Source organism: Lissotriton helveticus, chromosome 8 (assembly GCF_964261635.1).
Source record: "Lissotriton helveticus chromosome 8, aLisHel1.1, whole genome shotgun sequence".
Lineage (NCBI taxonomy): Eukaryota > Metazoa > Chordata > Amphibia > Caudata > Salamandridae > Lissotriton > Lissotriton helveticus.
This window is the reverse complement of record NC_136069.1, coordinates 1,039,059,364-1,039,072,879: the sequence shown is the minus strand read 5'-3', so window position 1 is coordinate 1,039,072,879 and position 13,516 is coordinate 1,039,059,364. Positions and strand designations below refer to the sequence as shown.

Sequence of the window (13,516 nt, the reverse complement as noted above, 5' to 3'; positions counted from 1 at the left end):
TTATCTATGCACGAAGCAACCAACAGTCGGGGCTGCGGGCACTGACCGAGTCACTCACTAGCACGATCTCAATCTTCAACACTGAACCTGCTGAGAACCCGTTGGTTACTCAGCATACGTTTTCTTTGGTTACCTGTTCTTTCTGTTTTGGGAGTGGGTTTGGCGGTGGCCACAAGGGACAGTCGGACTAATCATGTAGGATGGGATTACAAGGGGTCTCTCAGATGCTAACCTGGTCAGTCTTTGATTATGTTGGGAGGAGTTTGGAGGAGACGTCACACAGCACAAAGGAGATGCATGAGAGGAGGAGGGGGGGGGGGATTGCAAGATGATATCAATAGTCTCATGGAATGTAAAATGTCTGAATTCGCCCCTCAAAAGGCAAAAAATATGGAAATATCTGACAGACCACCAGTTTGAGGTGATAGCGCTGCAGGAAACACACCAAAAAAAACCGAGGAGCTTCGAATTTGCCACAAAGCTACCCCTTAGTCTATTGATCATCAGCTAGCTCCAAACATTAGTTAGTCACACTCTTATTTCCAGCCCGGAAAAATTCCAACCTGAATCCATAAAGGCAGACAGAGAGGAAAGGGTAAAATGGTAAAGGGGAAATTGAGAGGCAGGCTCAGCACAGTCATCTCCGCATATGCACCCAACACAGGACAGCCAGCGTTTGTGCCGTCCCTATTAGACCTGATCGACGGGTTTGCAGAAGGTCCAACGTTTCTTATGGGTGACTTTAACCTAACCTGGCATGCTGAGATGGACAGTACTCACGCCTACAGGGTGGCCACAAGCAATTTTCCCAAAGGGATCAAACAGAAAATATGTGCCTTATGTCTGAGGGGCGCATTGTAGACGTTATACCCAACCACCAAAGACTACACTTTCTTTTCACACGTACATTTGACTTACTCTAGGTTGGATCACATCTTTACAAGCCAATCCCTACTGGGCTCTCTCCAGGCAGCGAAGATACTCCCAATCTCTCTATCCGACTATAGTTTAGTGACAATTAGCCTGGCTTGGGGATGCAACGGGGCAGGCACACATAGATGGTATTTACCAATTTCGGTAACCAGGGCCTTGTTCTCTGGGACGAACTAAGAGCAACAATTACTGAATATTTTGAGGTAAACCAACCCCAGGCCACATCACCCCAAAACAACTGGGACGCATTAAAGCGGTCCTCAGAGGCAATTCTACATTGAATAAGCAGAGGTCTAAGGAAAGGGTGGAGCTGGAGGCCAAACTGGAGTAGAGAGAGACCATAAGAAGGCACCCTCTCGGATACTATGAGGACAGCTGAGTGCACTGAAGGAGAAAATTAAGGCGATCTATACAAATAGGGCAGAATACATTCTATTGCGGATCCGCCAGATATCCTATGCCCAGGGAGGCAAGGTGGTGACTCACCTAGCAAGACAGCTATGCGAAAAAAGGGAACGGAATACATAGGAGGCATATGTGATGGGGCGGTAACTTAACACACACAGATGAGGAAAAGAAGCGCATATTTGGAGGGTTTTATAAAGATCTTTACACAGGCACACCCCCAGATAAAGAATTGCAACAATACTTAGATTCACTAAATCTGCCCCAAGTACCGCCCTCGGAGAATGACCAACTAAATGGCCCAATCACTCCTGAGGAAGTAGAAAAATCAATTTAGAAATGTAAACCACACATAGTCCCTGGGCCCAATGAACTGACAGCACGCTTTTATAAAATATACGCACCGGAGCTTATGCTCCCCCTCACTTTTTTGTTCAATGTAATAGCGGAGGATTCCAACGTGTCGAATTCCATGGCTGAGGCAATAGTCACCGTTATACCCAAGGCGGGGAAAAATCCCCAGATTTGCGCCTCCTACAGGCCAATTGCCCAATTAAACCTAGATGCTAAACTGTTCTCAACCATACTGGCCACAAAAATGGAAAACCCAATGCCTGCACTAATCCACCCTGATCAAGCTGGCTTCATAAAAAGGAGACAGATGCATGACAATATTCGGCGGACTATACACCTGATCGAAAAAGTTTCCAAATGTAAAATTCCGCTGTTGGTGGGCCTAGATGCCGAGAAGGCCTTTGACAGGGTGGATTGGTCGTTCCTCTTTCTTACCATGGAAAGCTTTGGCTTCGGGTAGAGGTTTAATAATATGGTCAGAGTTACCTGTAAGCACCCACACTCAAGAGTCCAGGTCAACGGGTCAAAGTCACTCCCGTTTTCACTGAGTCGAGGCAGGAGACAGGGCTGCCCGCTTTCACCTCTTTTATTTGCCTTGAGCATCGAACCTCTAGCAATTCAGTTCAGGGCCAACTCGGAGATTAAGGGGATACGTTTTGGGGGTATAAACCATAAGGCTTCGCTCATTGCGGACAATATCTTGCTGACACTTACAAATCCAGGCCCCTCACTACAGGCAATGCAGGCAGAACTCCAAAAATTTGAAGCGGTAGTGGGCTTCAAAGCCAACCTGTCAGAATCCTTTATTCTATATCTCACGATCCCAGAAGGAGAAGTTCAACGGCTCAGGGGTCAGACCCATTTACAATTGGCCAAACGTTCCCTTCAATACTTGGGTATCCAGCTCACCCCACGGACAGAGGATCTCTATCAGGCCAACTCCCCCCTTGTTGTCGCACCGCCAACAAGACCTCAGGCGCTGGAAACCTTTGTATAGCTCTTGGCTTGGACGTATAAACACCATAAAAATTATAATGCTCCCAAAGCTACTTTAACTGTTTCAGGCACTCCCGGTTGATCTGGATCACGATCTCTTGCCCAAACTTTGCCCTCTTATTGCTAAAATCATATGGCAGATTGGGAGGGTTTGCCTCCCGTTCCACACATTAGGATGCATGAAGAAGGAGGGGGGTGCGGCGTTACCAGATTTCATCCTGTACTACAAAGCAGCCCAACTGAGGGTGGTGGTGGAGTGGTCCATGAGGGAGTTCGCCAAACATTGGCTCCATATGGATAGGGCAATAGTGGGTAGATCAATTTGGGATGTGCTTTGGAAGCAGAAAAAAGACAGGCTGGCCAATGCATACATTAGTACCCTGACAAAAACCACCCTCTAGGTATGGGACGACGATAAGAGTTGATGGGAGATGGACATCCTTCCCTTCATTTTACACCCCTATCTACTTCAATCCAGACTTCCCCCCAGCAATGTCAGAGGGCTCATTTGACGCATGGAGGGAGGGGCGCTGTCTGATGGTCTCAGTCCTTTTTCACAATTTTGACGTTCTTACATGTGTGAGCTGCCAAAGAGAGTTTCATGTTTGAAGAAGCAACCACTTCCAATATCTCCAACGTAAACACCTGGTATCCCAGCCTCGGATTAGTAAAGCAGCCACTTGAGAACGTACTCCGATAGAACAGTTTGTGCAGAGGACGGGCACCATGAAGGGGACGATCTCCTTTCTCTATGCTTTGTTACTCTTGACAGTACATGCACCACAGGCGCGTTACATGACTTTTTGGGAGCAAGTGGTTGGAAGGGCCATTACAGAAGAGGAATGGAAACACTTATGGTCTGATATAGCCAAGAGTAATCACTCAGTGGTCCTGAGAGAGGCCGACTACAAAACTCTTTTTGATTGGAACCTTTTTCCCACTACGACGAGAGCAGATAAGGCAATAATGTGGGCTTGTCTAGGGGCGGCTAAAACGACAATAGTAGCAGCCTGGAAAAAGAAAGAAGCACCAGCCCTGTCGTTGTGGCACTCACGCCTGTGGAGAATACTCACCATGGAAAGATTAGCAGATATTTTTAGGGTTGAATACAAAAACTTTGAATATGAATTGGACCCACTGGTTTCCTTTCTTTCTTGGGCCCCCCCCATCGCCAGTATGCCCACCCTCATTGCGAGCCATGCACCTATTCCACTGTCCAGTCTTAAATAAAAGAAGAACCCGCCACCACCAGGGAAGGGAAGGGAGGGGGATGGGGGGACAGTTGGGGCATGTTTATAAAAATTGTCTGTTCTATAAGCCCTAAATCTTGGGTTAATATAGAGGACATGACTTAAGTTTAGGGAGGGAGGCGTTGGGACTTCCTAAAAAGAGGAGCTGTATTCCTATTGGACTATATTGCTCATATGAAGTCCTTTCTGTTTTCATGCATTGTACTGTCATATGAAAGTCCTGTTGAATAAAAAGAACTTTGACAAAAAAACTGGGTTGGCATGGTGAGCAAAAGAATTATGGATTTCACCCAGATCTCTTGACTGGGGGTGAATGTTTGATTTGTTCTGCATTCGATCCATCATTTGTGTGTCTTTTGCTTTTTTGCCCTAAGTGCACCAGGTATGTCCGGGCCTGGGTCCCGGGCTCACTGTGCCACTGGATACAAGCTAGCCTGGCTCATGAGGGGTGAAACCCCAAAACCAGTTCCAGGATGCTTGTTTCTGGTCCAGGGCAGGGCCGGTCCTAGAACTTCTGGGGCCCCGGGCGGAAGGGAAGATGTGAGGCCCCTCTAATTTGCATGTAAAATCCAGTCACGGCTAGCATGATTCGCGGGTGGGAGGTATCGCAGGGGTTATTTAAAAAATAAAATGAACTTACCTTCCCAGGTCTCGCGTCATTTCTGCTCTTGACCTGCTCTCTTTCTTTCCTGCCTCTGGCAAGATAAGGAAGCAGGCAGCCTTCCTCCCCAATGGCAGAATTGTGATTGGTTGGGACGCCGACCAGCCAGGCGCCTATGGGGAGGCCGTTTTCTCCATGTAGGGTGCATTGGTGCCTACATGGAGAAAGGCCAGAGTGTGCATGACTGGTTAGGTCGGTCCCGGAGGGCCGACCAAACAGTCAGGGCCCTTAGCAGGGGGCAAGGCACTCCTCCCCTGCCATAAAGCAGACCCGCCTGCCCCCAACCAAACACTTCTGCTTTCTCACAGTGTGAGTAGCAGAAACATAAAATGGTCGTTTTTGCATTTTATATGCGAGAAAGCAATGGGGTGACGCTCCTCCGCCCTAGTGGAGGAGCCGCCCTTGGTAACATCACAAGAAGTGGCATAACAGAAAGTTATACCGCAGGACTATTGATCTTATTTGGCATCTCTGAAGAGACCTAACATGGATAGCAGTAAGATGGACAAAAAAATAAATATACAAATTAAATAAGTCCATATATTTTAAAACTGTATGAAATGGATTAAATTTGTCACATTGGATGGAAAAGCTAGGTGCAGGTCTCACAAAGATGTATATTATTTACTCCTCGTTAACTGATTGTTTCCAGATGAGTGCATGATACAATTTCCAGTTCTGCCTCATAAAGGGTGGCAATCCTGTGAGGTAATGAGGGGCGGTATCATTCAAAATATAAAATGACACAAGAGAAAACCTCACTCACCATGGATATAATTGCACATTTCAAAAGGCTCCCTTATCTTTATGTGCCACTATTGTGCTACCTTAGGATGACATTAATACTTTGTAATTTGTTTTAACATTAATCCTCTCTCTCACCAGTATCCCACACGCACATGCTAAGAGACGTAGGACAATCTTTTTTGTGTGTAGGCTCTTTACTCGCCAGAATTATGTTAAGTGTAAAACACAACGCATATAGTAAAAAACATAAGGCCCAAGGGAGAGAACGACATTTGGACATCGCAGAACAGGATCATGGCTGCAAGGTGTAGGAGAGCAGGCCAGCCATCGTGCAAGCAAGGCGAATTATGACTCCCCACTTCCCTCTGGTCACTGACGGAGCAGTAAAATACAGCCATAATTTGGGTGCATTGGACACATAACCCCACAAGACCATGGTCCCATTGCACTTTCTACACTATTGATAGCTATGCCCTTCAGATGTCGCCTCTTGCCCTATGCATGGGATTCATGAATCTGTGCCTCTCAGCATTGGACGATGACAGTGAGGCCTAGGGGAGGGTGGGCCTTCCGTGAGCTGCACAGCAGTACTGGATCGTGGCTGTGCAGTGCAAGGGAGAAGGAACCAGTGACATAGTAATGTTGTCATGGACCGTGATGCAAGAAAGAGCCCTGGTGCCACTGCACCTGCTGCACTATTGTTAACTACACCCCCTGAGAGAGGATCCATGGGCCTCATAGCCATGTTCCAGTGCTGCTTATCTCATAGGAGGGTGCCTCCTCTTGTGAGTGTCGAACCATGGCTGTGATGCCCATGGGAGGTAGGCCTCACGCAGGCCTCACAGCTGTGTAAAATGGCTGTGAGGCCCATGAAAGAGGGCTGTAGCACACCAGTGGTGCCATGGTGCAAAGTGAAGGCTTCTCTCACCCTCGTCCACTGGCTGCACAGTACAGTAAAGCATAATATGGGAACATTGCGCTCTTAATATGCCTGAACCTGGTGCCATGCCACCTGCTGCACTACCGATTGCTATTCCTCTGTTACACAGGGCCAGGGTCCAGCACTGTGAGAAAAATTTAATTGGACCCAGGGGTGGGGGCCCACACAATGTGCGCCCCTCTCCTGTGACTCTCAGACATGGTGTAGCATTGAGAGGATTAGGATAGACCCCTAGGCCCATCGGCACTGAACTATGGCTATGAGGCCCAGGGAAGAGGGGCCCTCTGCAAGGGCTTTCAGTGCTACATCATGGCTTCAAGATGTGGACCCCCCACCATGAGCCTGAGCTGTAGGGCCCAGGGGAGGGTGGTTTCATCTACTTGCATGCACAAAGTTACGGGCCTAAACGCATATTACAACAAATGGCCAAAAAAAAGGCTTAGCACGGCGAAAGGCCTAGCAGCAAAGGGAGTTAAGGACCTTGTACCCCCCAACAAATCACATTAGCCAGTGCTTGAACATGGGTGATGGAGTCCAAGCTCTAGCCTAAGAATTAGTAGTGGGATAGCAGAGCTTAGGCTACAAACTTTTCGTAAAATCTTCCCTTTGTATACATTTCAAATAGGCCAATTAAAAATGGGAATATACTCAAGGGCATAACTTAGGGTAGGCAACATTTTTATTTTATATATTTGCATTCAATGTTTAAAGTGTTTTTCTCTCCATAGATTTGTTAAAAAAAAAAGTTGTAAAACGTAGCCTAGGGCTTAAACTACTAGACACAGTACTCCTCAAATAGACATAATTATTCACTACTAATTAAAAGGTAACGTTTTTTCCCCTCAAAGCTTTGGGGATGCCGCGTAACATTCATGCACGACTGAAATGCGGAGTAGTATGAACACTCCACCAGTGGAGCCTGCCAAACATTTGCAAAACACTTAACATTTTTAACTGACCTGACACACAGCCCCTGGACTGAGAGAGCTCTTTGGAACTCAGAGATTGAAAGATATTTGCATCTAAATTACGGAAGGTGCTCCTGACCCTGAATGGTGCATGCCCCCCTCGTGTGCTAAAACGCCATCCTTTCTGCCACTGACCAGCATCTCTTTCACAGCTCATCAGCATCTGAAAGAGTGAGAGTTGCTTGTCTTTCTAAATCATTACAAATGTCAGGCCCCAAAATGCGCGCTAATTGGCACTTGGGTGGGAAGTGGCCGGCATCCCCAATCAGGGTCGGATTGGGATTGCAATTAGGCCCGGGCAGTCCCTAAAAAGTGGCCCACATTTGCTGGTCGTGCTCTTTCAGAAATCATTTGATTAGTCTCATTGGACTCTTTTTTTAGAGAAATGTTTGGTAACCTAAGCATTTTAAAGCCTCTAGAATTAGTAAGATTGGTGAAAACTAGAAGCACTGCATTTAGACCAGGCTAGGTGAAAAAAATGGCACAAGGGCCACAATACCTGATTTGGCTAGGGTTGCCACCTGGCTGTTTTTTTTACTGACATGACCTGTATTTTAATATCCTGACCGGTGTGAAAATTAAGAAAAATGCGGAAGTCTCTATTTTTTTCTCTGATCAGTATGTAAACAGTCAACGTAAGTTGAAAGCACTTTAAAATATGTTCCTAAGCTGCTTTACATAACTATGACTAATAGTTAAACTAAAGAAAGACAGATAAGACATATTAAAAATAATATGGATAAATAGTGCTCTCTAATTATCATGCTCTGGCCGTTGCAGAATCTTATAACATAAATAAGTTGCCGTTTTATTTTCTCTTTGCTTTGAATGCTTTGCAGCATTCTCTTCATAGACAGTTTCTGTTCCTACACTGTCTCACGCAAAAAACAGTTAATTTTACTCAGAGGCAACAAACATGCAAAGTAAAGAACAAGCATTCCGACTTTTTGTTCACGTTTTATTTTTGTTAAAATACATAGTTGGAGAATAGCAAAGGCCAGTGAGGATAATGCATGGAGTACTATGTGCCAGGTGTATATGCAAATCTACATACGGTGCAATATGCATACATCGACACATTGAGCACAAAACAAACTCAAGCAAACTCAAGGCAAGTGGAAACTATGGCTTGGGGATTAAACTCCTTGTTGTTGCAGTGTGAGCCGATCAGACAGTTAGTGTGCATTAAAATAGCTGGAATTAAGTAAAAAAATGGCTTTTTTTGCGATCGTCCGTGATTTTTATAGTTTACATAAGGTGAACTCGGCGCTAGGGCATTGGGGTGATTTACATGGGCAACAGTTACACTGCACAAGATCAAATGTATTTTTACTTTAATCTTTGGTGAGATTAAGTGATTTGCCCAGAATGACAGGATGTTGAGCTGATGCTGGGACTAGAACCTGGTCTCTGGCAGCTTAGGACACAACGCCACATCCTCTCTAGTTTAATAAAAGCCTAACAAAGGTTATCTCACTGCGAGGCCCATGTAAATACACCCACACCCTCCAGGAAGGCCTATCATAGTTCACTCCTTCCCCAGCCCTCCATTTCCTCAGGGTGATGACCTTGCAGGGGAGGGGGGGTCAAGAAAAAGGACACAGGTACTGCTGCTACCATGGAGGCTAAGGTGTCAATTGTTCATAGCCAAAAACCTGCTCCCTCAGTGACGGCCCCCGGCATACTCCCACCTGCCCCCACCCACCATTGACTGGCAGGGGAGTGGTCTGGGGCAAGACACTTCTTTGCGCCCCCAATGGGGGGCTGAGGGGAGAATGACACAACACTTAGAGCAACACCTGGCCACAATTAAGGGAGATTGCTACACTTAACACTTTCGCTCTGCACACCATAGCCAGAAGTGTGATGGCCTGGGAGGCAGGAATTGAAGCTGAGGCCCTTTAACAACCGGCCCACATGTCACACCTTTCAGCACCGGCCCATCGGCCAATGCCCGACTGCTTGTCTTCGCAACCCGACCCTGTCCCCAATTACAGGTCAAAGCTGAAATGCAGACGGGCCTCACACTACATGTGGGCTGCACAGCCCTGGGGAAAAGGGGCCCCCTCCCTGGGGGTTAACAGCCATTAACCAGTGCTGCGATGCACAGGGGAGGGGGGCCTCTTCCCCTATTCTTACACATGCTTGCGAAGCCAGAGGAGAGGCAGCCCTTCCCTGGGCCACGCAGTGCTCACCACAGGTGCGAGGCTGGTGGGGAAACACTTTTGTGAGGCCCCCGGTTGATGGGCTGAGCTCGGGGCCCTGGGCAGCCGCCCATGCTGTCCATGCCTAGCGCCGGCCCTGGTCCAGGGATAACCTAGCTTGGCAGTTCGGGCCGGAATGGTCCCATTAGGAACAGGGTCAAGACTGATTTGAATATGGCTGGGTGTAAACTGGGGTGGCATGATGAGCAAAAGAACAATGGATTTAACACATATCTCTTGACTGGGGGTGAATGTTTTGATTTGTCCTACATTTCATACATCATTTGGGACGCCTTCGGGCAGCCATGCGCTCTATAAATCTCCAAAATAAAAATAAAATAAATTTGCTTGTCTTTTGCTTATGGGGAAAAAAAGGCTTCTCGAACTAGGAAACAACTCGAACAGTCCATTGGAGAAGAAAATCCACTCACAAACCTCGTTTTGTTGACTCAGCTGCTTCTCACGCACTAAAGCTATTTGAGTGGTACATTCGCGATCAGCATTACATAGGCACCGTCACAGCCGTAAACCGTGCAAGCGGGCGCAAAGTCTAACGTTTGCTCGCTAGTGGGCCGAGATTATCATGGTGCTTGCTCGGAAGCACCGAAACAAATCTCAAGCGCACATGAAATAAAAACCTCTGCTTTGCGCCCGGAAGGCGGAATCGAGGAACTCTGCCACAGAGTGTCCGAATTCCACAAACTCAGTGAGTGGAGCAGAGTTTTCCAATGGGTCTACCTGTAAATAGCAGGTGCTACTGTTACCAACTGTAGTGGTACTCTGTTGTTTAACCTCTAGGGCTCAGAGACTAAATTATCCCTACAGAAATTCAAGCACTTGACTGGCTGAGGTAAAACATCATATCAGCACATAGATAAACTAGAAGTTTAGATGAAGATGGTCCATCGTAGACCACAGGGGAACTGTGAAGTGCCCAACGCACCATTCCTAGATTGTGAGCAGGTTTTTCTCATGGACTGCTGAGGTTCAGCGAGGAACACTTTTGCTGTACAATGATGAAGCCAGTAACACAGGAGGATTTATTATTATTCATGTAATGTTGTTAAAAAACTAATCACGTTATGTAGGTCAGAGGAAATTCACCTAGAACAGCCTATCGCTCAAGTATTGATTTCTCCTTACTTTGCAGCTGTGGCATTTTGATGAAGCATCCCTGTAGGCTACAGTTTCTTCAGAAACAAAGGCAAAATTTAACATACAATCAGAAATTTGGATGTTAGCTTGAATTGTATTATGAAATACTTGTTTACCACTATCCGGGGAACTATTGATGCACTTAAACCTGTACAAAGAGCTGTTTGTTTAGAAATCAAAAATGCATCTTATGTCACCTTCTTCCTGTAGGCTATTTCTATATTGAATCACCAGTGCCCATTTCATCAGTGCAATTTTTTAAAGTAATCCTCTTACTCTGTCAGATGCGAAAATCTTATTCCCTGCTCATTGAGCAATCCACTTAGGATAGATGATTTGCACGTCAGTGGTCTTTGTTGTAATTCGCTCACCCAGATGCTCAAGGACCTTCTATCAAACTTTATATCCATTGCTGTCTCAATTTATTGACAAATACAGTACAGCATATCATAGGAAAGTATGTGATAGATGTAAATGTATTATTTGTAGATATAAAAAATATAAAATCTGAATAGGACAAAAGATATGAAATTACAGTATGAAAACAAGCATTGGCAACACCAAGCAGTCTGGCGTTGGCTGCCAGCTTTCTGGCAAATCTTATTTCTTTTTGTCTTGGTTTTTTCATTACTTCATTGTTTAGGAATATGCTGGGCCGTCATCAATCTAAAAACAAAATAATTTGCTACAGGCAGGATTTTCTATTGGTCTACAGGAAACTACACCTTACCATAGTACTACCTGGCACTGAAGGGAACAACCACAGACTAATGGATTAAGTCTGACTGAGACTCCTATAAGTAACTGTGTTATACACATAATTTTAGTAAAATCAGAAGATGCTGGCTAAAACAGACATGAAAAAGTGAATCAGTGTAGCATTGGCTGCAAGCTTCATGACTTTGAGCTAGCAGACATCCGCTCTACTAATAAAATCCCTATAACTGGTTTCAGGAGGCATTCTTAGGTGTTACGTATCAAAGATGGCTGAAGTGGCATTGAGCATTCCTTAGCCATTTAATTCATAAGCAGTGATCAGTATCAAGTCACATCCCGTTTCATGATTTCAGCGTTTTTGCACTGATTGATTAAGAACTTGACTGTCTCCACCACAGATCTCCTTGCAAGGGAGGGGTGGAAGTTGTGACTCATAATCAGGTTAAGAATTTTCCAAAGCAACCTAGGAAACACTTTTTCTGTCCTAATCTAGGTACCAACAGGTTAAGATGACTTCTTGAGGGCATCCCATTTCATGCTTTGTCCTTTACCAAGAAGCGTGAATACCATATTAAGGGGTTAATAGACTGGTTCCATCATTCCAAATCTCAGGTCACTAAGAGACTGTTTTAGAGTGTGGCACACGGGTACTCCATCACAAATGTGACTGATATCCTTCACCCCTTATTACGCGTGCAGTATATCCTAATACACTTGTTACAAAGCAGAGGGGCCATTCGTCACTTTTGCGATGGATTACCTATCTGCCAGACTCTAAATCAGGTCCTTGGTATTCAGAAAACCTGAACATCAAGAGTCAGGTAAATTGTCATTACACACTAGCAATCCAATCGGCTTGCCCACAAGGACTCGCAAGCTATCTTTGAGAGATTCACATGTTGCTGGAACCTAAAGATATCCAGTTCCTTCTGGTGGATTTTCAATACCAAATTGTATTCTCAGTGAAGGAATATATATCACCGGCCTGTGCTTGCCCTTTATATTATTCTAATAATATATTAATAAACATTCCATTCAGAAGCAGTAGAGTGTAAGAAAGCTAATTTAATGATGCTTTGGTGATCTCTTTAAATGCATTTTATCCATTTCAATATCACCGCAAAAGAGACACACAATGTTCCATACTGTGTGCCGTAATGTATCGAAGGCAATGTTAACTCTAGTGCCCTGTAAATAACTCAAATCAGATGTTTTACACTAGAAAGGTACCCTGTGTGTCCTCTAAAGACTATGACGTAAGCTTTTATTGACTATTGTCTATAAGACTGAGATTTGATGAGGTGTTGTGTATTTCTTGTTGTTGATTAAATGAAAGTTTGTTTTACAGTATGGTGAAGTATCCAGCACCACACCTATGCCAGCCACTAACATTATTTGTATGTTTTAGAAATCGGGTCTCATCCCCCTCCCCTGAGGTCACAGCTGCTCCATCTCTAGCTTCTATCCAGGCCCTAAGCACCTTTTGAAGCTCATCATTTTTGGTCAGGCCTTTAAAAGAACATTTAAAAATGTACTGAGATGGCTCCTCATATAGGTTTCTAAAGCCTCCAGCTCAAACTCAGGTACTGCAGATGTAGCTGCTTGCTCTCCAGACTGAGACATGATTTTTGAGAGAATTCACAGAAAATCGACAATCAGAAAAAAAGGATTTGGTTTTGATCTCTGTATGGATAGTAGGGTGCACCAAATTACTGTCAGGTATTGTACGACACAAGTCTGATCGCCCTGCTGATCACCAATGTTAAAAATCAGGTCTCTGGTTGGCAGAGTTAGGCCCCCTGTCCAAGTAGGAACCGCAATTCCAGTTAGGGTAAGTCATTCACACACTTAAATCTGTCCATGCTCACCTTCTGGTAGCTTGGCACAGAGCAGTCAGGCTTACCATAATAGGCAATAGATAAAGCAGTTGTGCTTACTTAGATACAGTAATACAGTAAAAACACCACTAAAATAGACTCCACAAGGAGGTATGAAAATAGAATCTCCTTTACTCTTCAAAACAAGATAAAAACAATAAGAATCTAATTAAAGCATTTCAAGTTATGAATACTTCAAGAATGTACTATGCTGAAAGAGCTCCTGCGCTTTCAGTAGGTACTGTACGGTTATGCTGGGGCATTTACAGCCATCCCCACCGTGGATCAGGAATAGAGTTTCTCCCCAGG

At 45.1% G+C, this 13,516-nt stretch overlaps 1 protein-coding gene across 2 annotated transcripts in view; it reads left to right on the top strand.

The window, feature by feature from the left end:
* The window catches only part of MAP3K15 (mitogen-activated protein kinase kinase kinase 15), a 1,227,172-nt gene that overhangs the window by 295,038 nt on the left and 918,618 nt on the right, over window positions 1-13,516 (top strand). The window lies entirely within an intron of this gene.